Here is a 16,684-nt window from a genome sequence, read left to right on the forward strand (position 1 = left end):
GATGTTTTTCATAGTTTGTGAGGTTGTTTTTTGAAGCAAAAACCTAGGAGTTGCACTAAAACGATTTTTTTGCCATCACCTTCAATACTGTATACTCAACTCGAAAAATTTTTTACCATCAAAAATTGAAAATTTTCATAAGGGGGTAGCCTTTGGTAAAAAAATGCGAAAAATTAAAAATGTGAAATTTTAAGTATTTCTGTTTATTTTACAAATCGTCGTCGAATTTCGAACTGCGGAATGCTTAAACATTCTCGAAATTCAAAAAAATGAGGGAGTTGCAGCGTTTTAGACCTTAAAAACAAGTTTGAATTTTACACCCAAAAGAAATGGTTCTTGCGATGTTTTTCATAGTTTGTAAGCTTGTTTTTTGAAGCAAAAACATAGGAGTTGCACTAAACCGAATTTTTTGCCATCACCTTCAATACTGTATACTCAACTCGAAAATTTTTTTACCATCAAAAATTGAAAATTTTCATAAGGGGGTAGCCTTTGGTAAAAAAATGCGAAAAATTAAAAATGTGAAATTTTAAGTATTTCTGTTTATTTTACAAGTCGTCGTCGAATTTCGAACTGCGGAATGCTTAAACATTCTCGAAATTCATGAAACTGAAGGAGTTACAGCGTTTTAGACCTTAAAAAAACGCGTTTGAATTTTACACCCAAAAAAAATTGGTTCTTGCGATGTTTTTCATAGTTTGTGAGCTTGTTTTTTGAAGCAAAAACATAGCAAAAAACGAATTTTTTGCCATCACCTTCAATACTGTATACTCAACTCGAAAATTTTTTTACCATCAAAAATTGAAAATTTTCATAAGGGGGTAGCCTTTGGTAAAAAAATGCGAAAAATTAAAAATGTGAAATTTTAAGTATTTCTGTTTATTTTACAAGTCGTCGTCGAATTTCGAACTGCGGAATGCTTAAACATTCTCGAAATTCAAGAAACTGAAGGAGTTACAGCGTTTTAGACCTTAAAAAAACGCCTTTGAATTTTACACCCAAAAAAAAATTGGTTTTTGCGATGTTTTTCATAGTTTGTGAGCTTGTTTTTTGAAGAAAAAACATAGGAGTTGCACTAAAACGAATTTTTTGCCATCACCTTCAATACTGTATACTCAACTCGAAAAATTTTTTACCATCAAAAATTGAAAATTTTCATAAGGGGGTAGCCTTTGGTAAAAAAATGCGAAAAATTAAAAATGTGAAATTTTAAGTATTTCTGTTTATTTTACAAATCGTCGTCGAATTTCGAACTGCGGAATGCTTTAACATTCTCGAAATTCAAAAAAATGAGGGAGTTGCAGCGTTTTAGACCTTAAAAAAACGCCTTTGAATTTTACACCCAAAAAAAATTGGTTTTTGCGATGTTTTTCATAGTTTGTGAGCTTGTTTTTTGAAGAAAAAACATAGGAGTTGCACTAAAACGAATTTTTTGCCATCACCTTCAATACTGTATACTCAACTCGAAAAATTTTTTACCATCAAAAATTGAAAATTTTCATAAGGGGGTGGTAGCCTTTGGTAAAAAAATGCGAAAAATTAAAAATGTGAAATTTTAAGTATTTCTGTTTATTTTACAAATCGTCGTCGAATTTCGAACTGCGGAATGCTTTAACATTCTCGAAATTCAAAAAAATGAGGGAGTTGCAGCGTTTTAGACCTTAAAAAAACGCGTTTGAATTTTACACCCAAAAGAAATGGTTCTTGCGATGTTTTTCATAGTTTGTGAGCTTGTTTTTTTAAGCAAAAACATAGGAGTTGCACTAAACCGAATTTTTTGCCATCACCTTCAATACTGTATACTCAACTCGAAAAATTTTTTACCATCAAAAATTGAAAATTTTCATAAGGGGGTAGTCTTTGGTAAAAAAATGCGAAAAATTAAAAATGTGAAATTTTAAGTATTTCTGTTTATTTTACAAATCGTCGTCGAATTTCGAACTGCGGAATGCTTAAACATTCTCGAAATTCAAGCAAATGAAGGAGTTACAGCGTTTTAGACCTTAAAAAAACGCGTTTGAATTTTACACCCAAAAAAAATTGGTTCTTGCGATGTTTTTCATAGTTTATGAGCTTGTTTTCTGAAGCAAAAACATAGGAGTTGCACTAAACCGAATGTTTTGCCATCGCCTTCAATACTGTATACTCAACTCGAAAATTTTTTTACCATCAAAAATTGAAAATTTTCATAAGGGGGTAGCCTTTGGTAAAAAAATGCGAAAAATTAAAAATGTGAAATTTTAAGTATTTTTGTTTATTTTACAAGTCGTCGTCGAATTTCGAACTGCGGAATGCTTAAACATTCTCGAAATTCAAAAAATGAGGGAGTTACAGCGTTTTAGACCTTAAAAAAACGCGTTTGAATTTTACACCCAAAAAAAATTGGTTCTTGCGATGTTTTTCATAGTTTGTGAGCTTGTTTTTTGAAGCAAAAACATAGCAAAAAACGAATTTTTTGCCATCACCTTCAATACTGTATACTCAACTCGAAAATTTTTTTACCATCAAAAATTGAAAATTTTCATAAGGGGGTAGCCTTTGGTAAAAAAATGCGAAAAATTAAAAATGTGAAATTTTAAGTATTTCTGTTTATTTTACAAATCGTCGTCGAATTTCGAACTGCGGAATGCTTTAACATTCTCGAAATTCAAAAAAATGAGGGAGTTGCAGCGTTTTAGACCTTAAAAAAACGCCTTTGAATTTTACACCCAAAAAAAATTGGTTTTTGCGATGTTTTTCATAGTTTGTGAGCTTGTTTTTTGAAGAAAAAACATAGGAGTTGCACTAAAACGAATTTTTTGCCATCACCTTCAATACTGTATACTCAACTCGAAAAATTTTTTACCATCAAAAATTGAAAATTTTCATAAGGGGGTGGTAGCCTTTGGTAAAAAAATGCGAAAAATTAAAAATGTGAAATTTTAAGTATTTCTGTTTATTTTACAAATCGTCGTCGAATTTCGAACTGCGGAATGCTTTAACATTCTCGAAATTCAAAAAAATGAGGGAGTTGCAGCGTTTTAGACCTTAAAAAAACGCGTTTGAATTTTACACCCAAAAGAAATGGTTCTTGCGATGTTTTTCATAGTTTGTGAGCTTGTTTTTTTAAGCAAAAACATAGGAGTTGCACTAAACCGAATTTTTTGCCATCACCTTCAATACTGTATACTCAACTCGAAAAATTTTTTACCATCAAAAATTGAAAATTTTCATAAGGGGGTAGTCTTTGGTAAAAAAATGCGAAAAATTAAAAATGTGAAATTTTAAGTATTTCTGTTTATTTTACAAATCGTCGTCGAATTTCGAACTGCGGAATGCTTAAACATTCTCGAAATTCAAGCAAATGAAGGAGTTACAGCGTTTTAGACCTTAAAAAAACGCCTTTGAATTTTACACCCAAAAAAAATTGGTTCTTGCGATGTTTTTCATAGTTTATGAGCTTGTTTTCTGAAGCAAAAACATAGGAGTTGCACTAAACCGAATGTTTTGCCATCGCCTTCAATACTGTATACTCAACTCGAAAATTTTTTTACCATCAAAAATTGAAAATTTTCATAAGGGGGTAGCCTTTGGTAAAAAAATGCGAAAAATTAAAAATGTGAAATTTTAAGTATTTTTGTTTATTTTACAAGTCGTCGTCGAATTTCGAACTGCGGAATGCTTAAACATTCTCGAAATTCAAAAAATGAGGGAGTTACAGCGTTTTAGACCTTAAAAAACGCGTTTGAATTTTACACCCAAAAAAAATTGGTTCTTGCGATGTTTTTCATAGTTTGTGAGCTTGTTTTTTGAAGCAAAAACATAAGAGTTGCACTAAAACGAATTTTTTGCCATCGCCTTCAATACTGTATACTCAATTCGAAAAATTTTTTACCATCAAAAATTGAAAATGTTCATAAGGGGGTTGCCTTTGGTAAAAAAAATGCGAAAAATTAAAAATGTAAAATTTTAAGTATTTCTGCTTATTTTACAAATCGTCGTCGAATAGCGAACTGCGGAATGATTAAACATTCTCGAAATATAAAAAAATGAGGGAGTAACAGCGTTTTAGACATTGAAAAACGAGTTTGAATTTTACACCCAAAAAAAATTGGTTTTTGCGATGTTTTTCATAGTTTGTGAGCTTGTTTTTTGAAGCAAAAACATAGGAGTTGCACTAAAACGATTTTTTGCCATCACCTTCAATACTGTATACTCAACTCGAACATTTTTTACCATCAAAAATTGAAAATTTTCATAAGGGGGTAGCCTTTGGTAAAAAAATGCGAAAAATTAAAAATGTGAAATTTTAAGTATTTCTGTTTATTTTACAAATCGTCGTCGAATTTCGAACTGCGGAATGCTTAAACATTCTCGAAATTCAAGAAAATGACGGAGTTACAGCGTTTTAAACTTTAAAAAATGGATTTAAATTTTTACACAAAAAAAACTGGTTTTTGCGATGTTTTTCATAGTTTGTGAGCTTGTTTTTTGAAGCAAAAACATAGGAGTTGCACTAAAACGAATTTTTTGCCATCACCTTCAATACTGTATACTCAACTCGAAAAATTTTTTACCATCAAAAATTGAAAATTTTCATAAGGGGGTAGCCTTTGGTAAAAAAATGCGAAAAATTAAAAATGTGAAATTTTAAGTATTTCTGTTTATTTTACAAATCGTCGTCGAATTTCGAACTGCGGAATGCTTAAACATTCTCGAAATTCAAAAAAATGAAGGAGTTACAGCGTTTTAGACCTTAAAAAATGGATTTGAATTTTACACCAAAAAAAAATTGGTTTTTGCGATGTTTTTCATAGTTTGTGAGCTTGTTTTTTGAAGCAAAAACATAGGAGTTGCACTAAACCGAATTTTTTGCCATCACCTTCAATACTGTATACTCAACTCGAAAAATTTTTTACCATCAAAAACTGAAAATTTTCATAAGGGGGTAGCCTTTGGTAAAAAAATGCGAAAAATTAAAAATGTGAAATTTTAAGTATTACTGTTTATTTTACAAATCGTCGTCGAATTTCGAACTGCGGAATGCTTAAACATTCTCGAAATTCAAAAAAATGAAGGAGTTACAGCGTTTTAGACCTTAAAAAATGGATTTGAATTTTACACCCAAAAAAAATTGGTTTTTGCGATGTTTTTCATAGTTTGTGAGCTTGTTTTTTGAAGCAAAAACATAGGAGTTGCTCTAAACCGAATTTTTTGCCATCGCCTTCAATACTGTATACTCAACTCGAAAAATTTTTTACCATCAAAAACTGAAAATTTTCATAAGGGGGTAGCCTTTGGTAAAAAAATGCGAAAAATTAAAAATGTGCAATTTTAAGTATTTCTCTTTATTTTACAAATCGTCGTCGAATTTCGAACTGCGGAATACTTAAACATTCTCGAAATTCAAAAAAATGAAGGAGTTACAGCGTTTTAGACCTTAAAAAATGGATTTGAATTTTACACCCAAAAAAAAATTGGTTATTGCGATGTTTTTCATAGTTTGTGAGCTTGTTTTTTGAAGCAAAAACATAGGAGTTGCACTAAACCGAATTTTTTGCCATCGCCTTCAATACTGTATACTCAACTCGAAAAATTTTTTACCATCAAAAACTGAAAATTTTCATAAGGGGGTAGGTAGCCTTTGGTAAAAAAATGCGAAAAATTAAAAATGTGAAATTTTAAGTATTTCTGTTTATTTTACAAATCGTCGTCGAATTTCGAACTGCGGAATGCTTAAACATTCTCGAAATTCAAGAAAATGAAGGAGTTACAGCGTTTTAGACCTTAAAAAGTGGATTTGAATTTTACACCCAAAAAAAAAATTGGTTTTTGCAATGTTTTTCATAGTTTGTGAGCTTGTTTTTTGAAGCAAAAACATAGGAGTTGCACTAAAACGAATTTTTTGCCATCACCTTCAATACTGTATACTCAACTCGAAAATTTTTTACCATCAAGAATTGAAAATTTTCATAAGGGGGTAGCCTTTGGTAAAAAAAATGCGAAAAATTAAAAATGTGAAATTTTTAGTATTTCTGTTTATTTTACAAATCGTCGTCGAATTTCGAACTGCGGAATGCTTAAACATTCTCGAAATTCAAAAAAATGAGGGAGTTGCAGCGTTTTAGACCTTAAAAACAAGTTTGAATTTTACACCCAAAAAATTGGTTCTTGTGATGTTTTTCATAGTTTGTAAGCTTGTTTTTTGAAGCAAAAACATAGGAGTTGCACTAAACCGAATTTTTTGCCATCACCTTCAATACTGTATACTCAACTCGAAAAATTTTTTACCATCAAAAATTGAAAATTTTCATAAGGGGGTAGCCTTTGGTAAAAAAATGCAAAAAATTAAAAATGTGAAATTTTAAGTATTTCTGTTTATTTTACAAATCGTCGTCGAATTTCGAACTGCGGAATGCTTAAACATTCTCGAAATTCAAGAAAATGAAGGAGTTACAGCGTTTTAGACCTTAAAAAATGGATTTGAATTTTACACCCAAAAAAAATTGGTTTTTGCGATGTTTTTCATAGTTTGTGAGCTTGTTTTTTGAAGCAAAAACATAGGAGTTGCTCTAAACCGAATTTTTTGCCATCGCCTTCAATACTGTATACTCAACTCGAAAAATTTTTTACCATCAAAAACTGAAAATTTTCATAAGGGGGTAGCCTTTGGTAAAAAAATGCGAAAAATTAAAAATGTGCAATTTTAAGTATTTCTCTTTATTTTACAAATCGTCGTCGAATTTCGAACTGCGGAATACTTAAACATTCTCGAAATTCAAAAAAATGAAGGAGTTACAGCGTTTTAGACCTTAAAAAATGGATTTGAATTTTACACCCAAAAAAAAATTGGTTATTGCGATGTTTTTCATAGTTTGTGAGCTTGTTTTTTGAAGCAAAAACATAGGAGTTGCACTAAACCGAATTTTTTGCCATCGCCTTCAATACTGTATACTCAACTCGAAAAATTTTTTGCCATCAAAAACTGAAAATTTTCATAAGGGGGTAGCCTTTGGTAAAAAAAAATGCGAAAAATTAAAAATGTGAAATTTTTAGTATTTCTGTTTATTTTACTAATCGTCGTCGAATTTCGAACTGCGGAATGCTTAAACATTCTCGAAATTCAAGAAAATGAAGGAGTTACAGCGTTTTAGACCTTAAAAAATGGATTTGAATTTTACACCCAAAAAAAATTGGTTTTTGCGATGTTTTTCATAGTTTGTGAGCTTGTTTTTTGAAGCAAAAACATAGGAGTTGCACTAAAACGAATTTTTTGCCATCACCTTCAATACTGTATACTCAACTCGAAAAATTTTTTACCATCAAAAATTGAAAATTTTCATAAGGGGGTAGCCTTTGGTAAAAAAAATGCGAAAAATTAAAAATGTGAAATTTTAAGTATTTCTGTTTATTTTACAAATCGTCGTCGAATTTCGAACTGCGGAATGCTTAAACATTCTCGAAACTCAAAAAAATGAGGGAGTTGCAGCGTTTTAGACCTTAAAAACAAGTTTGAATTTTACACCCAAAAGAAATGGTTCTTGCGATGTTTTTCATAGTTTGTAAGCTTGTTTTTTGAAGCAAAACCATAGGAATTGCATTAAAACGAATTTTTTGCCATCACCTTCAATACTGTATACTCAACTCGAAAAATTTTTTGCCATCAAAAACTGAAAATTTTCATAAGGGGGTAGCCTTTGGTAAAAAAATGCGAAAAATTAAAAATGTGAAATTTTAAGTATTTCTGTTTATTTTACAAATCGTCGTCGAATTTCGAACTGCGGAATGCTTAAACATTCTCGAAATTCAAGAAAATGACGGAGTTACAGCGTTTTAAACTTTAAAAAATGGATTTAAATTTTTACACAAAAAAAACTGGTTTTTGCGATGTTTTTCATAGTTTGTGAGCTTGTTTTTTGAAGCAAAAACATAGGAGTTGCACTAAAACGAATTTTTTGCCATCACCTTCAATACTGTATACTCAACTCGAAAAATTTTTTACCATCAAAAATTGAAAATTTTCATAAGGGGGTAGCCTTTGGTAAAAAAATGCGAAAAATTAAAAATGTGAAATTTTAAGTATTTCTGTTTATTTTACAAATCGTCGTCGAATTTCGAACTGCGGAATGCTTAAACATTCTCGAAATTCAAAAAAATGAAGGAGTTACAGCGTTTTAGACCTTAAAAAATGGATTTGAATTTTACACCAAAAAAAAATTGGTTTTTGCGATGTTTTTCATAGTTTGTGAGCTTGTTTTTTGAAGCAAAAACATAGGAGTTGCACTAAACCGAATTTTTTGCCATCACCTTCAATACTGTATACTCAACTCGAAAAATTTTTTACCATCAAAAACTGAAAATTTTCATAAGGGGGTAGCCTTTGGTAAAAAAATGCGAAAAATTAAAAATGTGAAATTTTAAGTATTACTGTTTATTTTACAAATCGTCGTCGAATTTCGAACTGCGGAATGCTTAAACATTCTCGAAATTCAAAAAAATGAAGGAGTTACAGCGTTTTAGACCTTAAAAAATGGATTTGAATTTTACACCCAAAAAAAATTGGTTTTTGCGATGTTTTTCATAGTTTGTGAGCTTGTTTTTTGAAGCAAAAACATAGGAGTTGCTCTAAACCGAATTTTTTGCCATCGCCTTCAATACTGTATACTCAACTCGAAAAATTTTTTACCATCAAAAACTGAAAATTTTCATAAGGGGGTAGCCTTTGGTAAAAAAATGCGAAAAATTAAAAATGTGCAATTTTAAGTATTTCTCTTTATTTTACAAATCGTCGTCGAATTTCGAACTGCGGAATACTTAAACATTCTCGAAATTCAAAAAAATGAAGGAGTTACAGCGTTTTAGACCTTAAAAAATGGATTTGAATTTTACACCCAAAAAAAAATTGGTTATTGCGATGTTTTTCATAGTTTGTGAGCTTGTTTTTTGAAGCAAAAACATAGGAGTTGCACTAAACCGAATTTTTTGCCATCGCCTTCAATACTGTATACTCAACTCGAAAAATTTTTTACCATCAAAAACTGAAAATTTTCATAAGGGGGTAGGTAGCCTTTGGTAAAAAAATGCGAAAAATTAAAAATGTGAAATTTTAAGTATTTCTGTTTATTTTACAAATCGTCGTCGAATTTCGAACTGCGGAATGCTTAAACATTCTCGAAATTCAAGAAAATGAAGGAGTTACAGCGTTTTAGACCTTAAAAAGTGGATTTGAATTTTACACCCAAAAAAAAAAATGGTTTTTGCAATGTTTTTCATAGTTTGTGAGCTTGTTTTTTGAAGCAAAAACATAGGAGTTGCACTAAAACGAATTTTTTGCCATCACCTTCAATACTGTATACTCAACTCGAAAATTTTTTACCATCAAGAATTGAAAATTTTCATAAGGGGGTAGCCTTTGGTAAAAAAAATGCGAAAAATTAAAAATGTGAAATTTTAAGTATTTCTGTTTATTTTACAAATCGTCGTCGAATTTCGAACTGCGGAATGCTTAAACATTCTCGAAATTCAAAAAAATGAGGGAGTTGCAGCGTTTTAGACCTTAAAAACAAGTTTGAATTTTACACCCAAAAAATTGGTTCTTGTGATGTTTTTCATAGTTTGTAAGCTTGTTTTTTGAAGCAAAAACATAGGAGTTGCACTAAACCGAATTTTTTGCCATCACCTTCAATACTGTATACTCAACTCGAAAAATTTTTTACCATCAAAAATTGAAAATTTTCATAAGGGGGTAGCCTTTGGTAAAAAAATGCAAAAAATTAAAAATGTGAAATTTTAAGTATTTCTGTTTATTTTACAAATCGTCGTCGAATTTCGAACTGCGGAATGCTTAAACATTCTCGAAATTCAAAAAAATGAAGGAGTTACAGCGTTTTAGACCTTAAAAAATGGATTTGAATTTTACACCCAAAAAAAATTGGTTTTTGCGATGTTTTTCATAGTTTGTGAGCTTGTTTTTTGAAGCAAAACCATAGGAATTGCATTAAAACGAATTTTTTGCCATCACCTTCAATACTGTATACTCAACTCGAAAAATTTTTTCCCATCAAAAACTGAAAATTTTCATAAGGGGGTAGCCTTTGGTAAAAAAATGCGAAAAATTAAAAATGTGAAATTTTAAGTATTTCTGTTTATTTTACAAATCGTCGTCGAATTTCGAACTGCGGAATGAATTTCTCGAAATTCAAGAAAATGACGGAGTTACAGCGTTTTAAACTTTAAAAAATGGATTTAAATTTTTACACCAAAAAAAAAATGGTTTTTGCGATGTTTTTCATAGTTTGTGAGCTTGTTTTTTGAAGCAAAAACATAGGAGTTGCACTAAAACGAATTTTTTGCCATCACCTTCAATACAGTATACTCAACTCGAAAAATTTTTTACCATAAAAAATTGAAAATTTTCATAAGGGGATAGCCTTTGGTAAAAAAATGCGAAAAATTAAAAATGTGAAATTTTAAGTATTTCTGTTTATTTTACAAATCGTCGTCGAATTTCGAACTGCGGAATGCTTAAACATTCTCGAAATTCAAGGAAATGACGGAGTTACAGCGTTTTAAACTTTAAAAAATGGATTTAAATTTTTACACCAAAAAAAAATGGTTTTTGCGATGTTTTTCATAGTTTGTAAGCTTGTTTTTTGAAGCAAAAACATAGGAGTTGCACTAAACCGAATTTTTTGCCATCGCCTTCAATACTGTATACTCAACTCGAAAAATTTTTTACCATAAAAAATTGAAAATTTTCATAAGGGGATAGCCTTTGGTAAAAAAATGCGAAAAATTAAAAATGTGAAATTTTAAGTATTTCTGTTTATTTTACAAATCGTCGTCGAATTTCGAACTGCGGAATGAATTTCTCGAAATTCAAGAAAATGACGGAGTTACAGCGTTTTAAACTTTAAAAAATGGATTTAAATTTTTACACCAAAAAAAAAAATGGTTTTTGCGATGTTTTTCATAGTTTGTGAGCTTGTTTTTTGAAGCAAAAACATAGGAGTTGCACTAAAACGAATTTTTTGCCATCACCTTCAATACAGTATACTCAACTCGAAAAATTTTTTACCATAAAAAATTGAAAATTTTCATAAGGGGATAGCCTTTGGTAAAAAAATGCGAAAAATTAAAAATGTGAAATTTTAAGTATTTCTGTTTATTTTACAAATCGTCGTCGAATTTCGAACTGCGGAATGAATTTCTCGAAATTCAAGAAAATGACGGAGTTACAGCGTTTTAGACCTTAAAAAAACGCGTTTGAATTTTACACCCAAAAAAAATTGGTTCTTGTGATGTTTTTCATAGTTTGTGAGCTTGTTTTTTGAAGCAAAAACATAGGAGTTGCACTAAACCGAATTTTTTGCCATCGCCTTCAATACTGTATACTCAACTCGAAAAATTTTTTACCATCAAAAACTGAAAATTTTCATAAGGTAAAATTTGGTAAAAAAATGCGAAAAATTAAAAATGTGAAATTTTAAGTATTTCTGTTTATTTTACAAATCGTCGTCGAATTTCGAACTGCGGAATGCTTAAACATTCTCGAAATTCAAAAAAATGAGGGAGTTACAGCGTTTTAGACCTTAAAAAACGAGTTTGAATTTTACACCCAAAAAAAATGGTTCTTGTGATGTTTTTCATAGTTTGTGAGCTTGTTTTTTGAAGCAAAAACATAGGAGTTGCACTAAACCGAATTTTTTGCCATCGCCTTCAATACTGTATACTCAACTCGAAAAATTTTTTACCATCAAAAACTGAAAATTTTCATAAGGGGGTAGCCTTTGGTAAAAAAATGCGAAAAATTAAAAATGTGAAATTTTAAGTATTTCTGTTTATTTTACAAATCGTCGTCGAATTTCGAACTGCGGAATGCTTAAACATTCTCGAAATTCAAGAAAATGAAGGAGTGACAGCGTTTTATACCTTAAAAATTTGAATTTTACACCCAAAAAAAAATTTGGTTCTAGCGATGTTTTTCATAGTTTGTAAGCTTGTTTTTTGAAGCAAAAACATAGGAGTTGCACTAAAACGAATTTTTTGCCATTGCCTGCAATACTGTATACTCAACTCGAAAAATTTTTTACCATCAAAAATTGAAAATTTTCATAAGTTACCTTTGGTAAAAAAATGCTAAAAATTAAAAATATGAAATTTTAAGTATTTCTGTTTATTTTTCAAATCGTCGTCGAATTTCGAACTGCGGAATGCTTAAACATTCTCGAAATTCAAAAAAATGAGGGAGTAACAGCGTTTTAGACTTTAAAAAACGAGTTTGAATCTACACCCAAAAAAAAATTGGTTCTTGTGATGTTTTTCATAGTTTGTGAGCTTGTTTTTTGAAGCAAAAACATAGGAGTTGCACTAAAACGATTTTTTTTGCCATCACTTTCAATACTGTATACTCAACTCGAATAATTTTTTACCATCAAAAATTGAAAATTTTCATAAGGAGGTAGGCTTTGAATTTTAAACCCAAAAAAAAAAAAATGGTTCTTGCGATGTTTTTCATAGTTTGTGAGCTTGTTTTTGAACTCGAAACTCGAAAAATTTTTTACCATCAAAAATTGAAAATTTTCATAAGGGGGTACCCTTTGGTAAAAAAATGCGAAAAATTAAAAATGTGAAAATTTAAGTATTTCAGTTTATTTTACAAATCGTCGCCGAATTTCGAACTGCGGAATGCTTAAACATTCTCGAAATTCACACAAATGAGGGCGTAATAGCGTTTTATACCTTAAAAACGAGTGTGAATTTTACACCCAAAAAAAAAATGGTTCTTGTGATGTTTTTCATAGATTCTGAGTTTGTTTTTTGAAGCAAAAACATAGGAGTTGCACTAAAACGAATTTTTTTCCATCGCCATCAATACTGTATACTCAACTCGAAAAATTTTTTACCATCAAAAATTAAAAAATTTCATAAGGGGGTAGCCTTTGGTAAAAAAATGCGAAAAATTAAAAATGTGAAATTTTAAGTATTTCTGTTTATTTTACAAATCGTCGTCGAATTTCGAACTGCGGAATGCTTAAACATTCTCGAAATTCAAGAAAATGAAGGAGTTACAGCGTTTTAGACCTTAAAAAATGGATTTGAATTTTACACCCAAAAAAAATTGGTTTTTGCGATGTTTTTCATAGTTTGTGAGCTTGTTTTTTGAAGCAAAAACATAGGAGTTGCACTAAACCGAATTTTTTGCCATCGCCTTCAATACTGTATACTCAACTCGAAAAATTTTTTACCATCAAAAACTGAAAATTTTCATAAGGGGGTAGCCTTTGGTAAAAAAAAATGCGAAAAATTAAAAATGTGAAATTTTTAGTATTTCTGTTTATTTTACAAATCGTCGTCGAATTTCGAACTGCAGAATGCTTAAACATTCTCGAAATTCAAGAAAATGAGGGAGTTACAGCGTTTTAGACCTTAAGAAACGAGTTTGAATTTTACACCCAAAAAAAATTTGTTCTTGTGATGTTTTTCATAGTTTGTGAGCATGTTTTTTGATGCAAAAACATAGGAGTTGCACTAAAACGAATTTTTTGCCATCACCTTCAATACTGTATACTCAAAGGGTAGCCTTTGGTAAAAAAATGCGAAAAATTAAAAATGTGAAATTTTAAGTATTTCTGTTTATTTTACAAATCGTCGTCGAATTTCGAACTGCGGAATGCTTAAATTTTCTCGAAATTCAAGAAAATGAAGGAGTTACAGCGTTTAAGACCTTAAAAAATGGATTTGAATTTTACACCCAAAAAAAAAATTGGTTTTTGCGATGTTTTTCATAGTTTGTGAGCTTGTTTTTTGAAGCAAAAACATAGGAGTTGCACTAAAACGAATTTTTTGCCATCACCTTCAATACTGTATACTCAACTCGAAAAATTTGTTACCATCAAAAATTGAAAATTTTCATAAGGGGGTAGCCTTAGGTAAAAAAATGAGAAAAATTAAAAATGTGAAATTTAAAGTATTTCTGTTTATTTTTCAAATCGTCGTCGAATTTCGAACTGCGGAATGCTTAAACATTCTGGAAATTCAAGAAAATTAAGGATTTACAGCGTTTTAGACTTTAAAAAATAGATTTGAATTTTACACCCAAAAAAATTTATTTTTGCGATGTTTTTCATAAAAAAAATGCGAAAAATTAAAAATGTGAAATTTTAAGTATTTCTGTTTATTTTACAAATCGTTGTCGAATTTCGAACTGCGGAATGCTTAAACATTCTCGAAATTCAAAAAAATGAAGGAGTTACAGCGTTTTAGACCTTAAAAAATGGATTTGAATTTTACACCCAAAAAAAATTTTGTTTTTGCGATGTTTTTCATAGTTTGTGAGCTTGTTTTTTGAAGCAAAAACATAGGAGTTGCACTAAACCGAATTTTTTGCCATCACCTTCAATACTGTATACTCAACTCGAAAAATTTTTTACCATCAAAAATTGAAAATTTTCATAAGGGGGTAGCCTTTGGTAAAAAAATGCGAAAAATTAAAAATGTGAAATTTTAAGTATTTCTGTTTATTTTACAAATCGTCGTCGAATTTCGAACTGCGGAATGCTTAAACATTCTCGAAATTAAAAATTTGAAATGTTAAGTATTTCTCTTTATTTTACAAATCGTCGTCGAATTTCGAACTGCGGAATGAAAAAAAATGAGGGAGTTACAGCGTTTTAGACCTTAAAAAACGAGTTTGAATTTTACACCCAAAAAAAATGGTTCTTGTGATGTTTTTCATAGTTTGTGAGCTTGTTTTTTGAAGCAAAAACATAGGAGTTGCACTAAACCGAATTTTTTGCCATCGCCTTCAATACTGTATACTCAACTCGAAAAATTTTTTACCATCAAAAACTGAAAATTTTCATAAGGGGGTAGCCTTTGGTAAAAAAATGCGAAAAATTAAAAATGTGAAATTTTAAGTATTTCTGTTTATTTTACAAATCGTCGTCGAATTTCGAACTGCGGAATGCTTAAACATTCTCGAAATTCAAGAAAATGAAGGAGTGACAGCGTTTTATACCTTAAAAATTTGAATTTTACACCCAAAAAAAAATTTGGTTCTAGCGATGTTTTTCATAGTTTGTAAGCTTGTTTTTTGAAGCAAAAACATAGGAGTTGCACTAAAACGAATTTTTTGCCATTGCCTGCAATACTGTATACTCAACTCGAAAAATTTTTTACCATCAAAAATTGAAAATTTTCATAAGGGGGTAGCCTTTGGTAAAAAAATGCAAAAAATTAAAAATGTGAAATTTTAAGTATTTCTGTTTATTTTACAAATCGTCGTCGAATTTCGAACTGCGGAATGCTTAAACATTCTCGAAATTCAAGAAAATGAGGGAGTAACAGCGTTTTAGACCTTAAGAAACGAGTTTGAATTTTACACCCAAAAAAAAATTTGTTCTTGTGATGTTTTTCATAGTTTGTGAGCATGTTTTTTGATGCAAAAACATAGGAGTTGCACTAAAACGAATTTTTTTCCATCACCATCAATACTGTATACTCAACTCGAAAAATTTTTTACCATCAAAAATTAAAAATTTTCATAAGGGGGTAGCCTTTGGTAAAAAAATGCGAAAAATTAAATATGTGGAATTTTAAGTATTTCTGTTTATTTTACAAATCGTAGTTGAATTTCGAACTGCGGAATGCTTAAACATTCTCGAAATTCAAGAAAATGAAGGAGTTACAGCGTTTTAGACCTTAAAAAATGGATTTGAATTTTACACCCAAAAAAAAAATTTGGTTTTTGCGATGTTTTTCATAGTTTGTGAGCTTGTTTTTTTAAGCAAAAACATAGGAGTTGCACTAAAACGAATTTTTTGCCATCACCATCAATACTGTATACTCAACTCGAAAAATTTTTTACCATCAAAAATTGAAAATTTTCATAAGGGGGTAGCCTTTGGTAAAAAAATGCAAAAAATTAAAAATGTGAAATTTTAAGTATTTCTGTTTATTTTACAAATCGTCGTCGAATTTCGAACTGCGGAATGCTTAAACATTCTCGAAATTCAAGAAAATGAGGGAGTTACAACGTTTTAGACCTTAAGAATCGAGTTTGAATTTTACACCCAAAAAAAAATTGGTTCTTTCGATGTTTTTCATAGTTTGTGAGCATGTTTTTTTAAGCAAAAACATAGGAGTTGCACTAAAACGAATTTTTTGCCATCACCTTCAATACTGTATACTCAAAGGGTAGCCTTTGGTAAAAAAATGCGAAAAATTAAAAATGTGAAGTTTTAAGTATTTCTGTTTATTTTACAAATCGTCGTCGAATTTCGAACTGCGGAATGCTTAAACATTCTCGAAATTCAAGAAAATGAAGGAGTTACAGCGTTTAACACCTTAAAAAATGGATTTGAATTTTACACCCAAAAAAAAAATTGGTTTTTGCGATGTTTTTCATAGTTTGTGAGCTTGTTTTTTGAAGCAAAAACATAGGAGTTGCACTAAAACAAATTTTTTGCCATCACCTTCAATACTGTATACTCAACTCGAAAAATTTGTTACCATCAAAAATTGAAAATTTTCATAAGGGGGTAGCCTTAGGTAAAAAAATGAGAAAAATTAAAAATGTGAAATTTAAAGTATTTCTGTTTATTTTTCAAATCGTCGTCGAATTTCGAACTGCGGAATGCTTAAACATTCTGGAAATTCAAGAAAATTAAGGATTTACAGCGTTTTAGACTTTAAAAAATAGATT

The sequence above is a fragment of the Stomoxys calcitrans genome, chromosome 5, assembly GCF_963082655.1.
Source record: "Stomoxys calcitrans chromosome 5, idStoCalc2.1, whole genome shotgun sequence".
Taxonomy (NCBI): Eukaryota; Metazoa; Arthropoda; class Insecta; order Diptera; family Muscidae; genus Stomoxys; species Stomoxys calcitrans.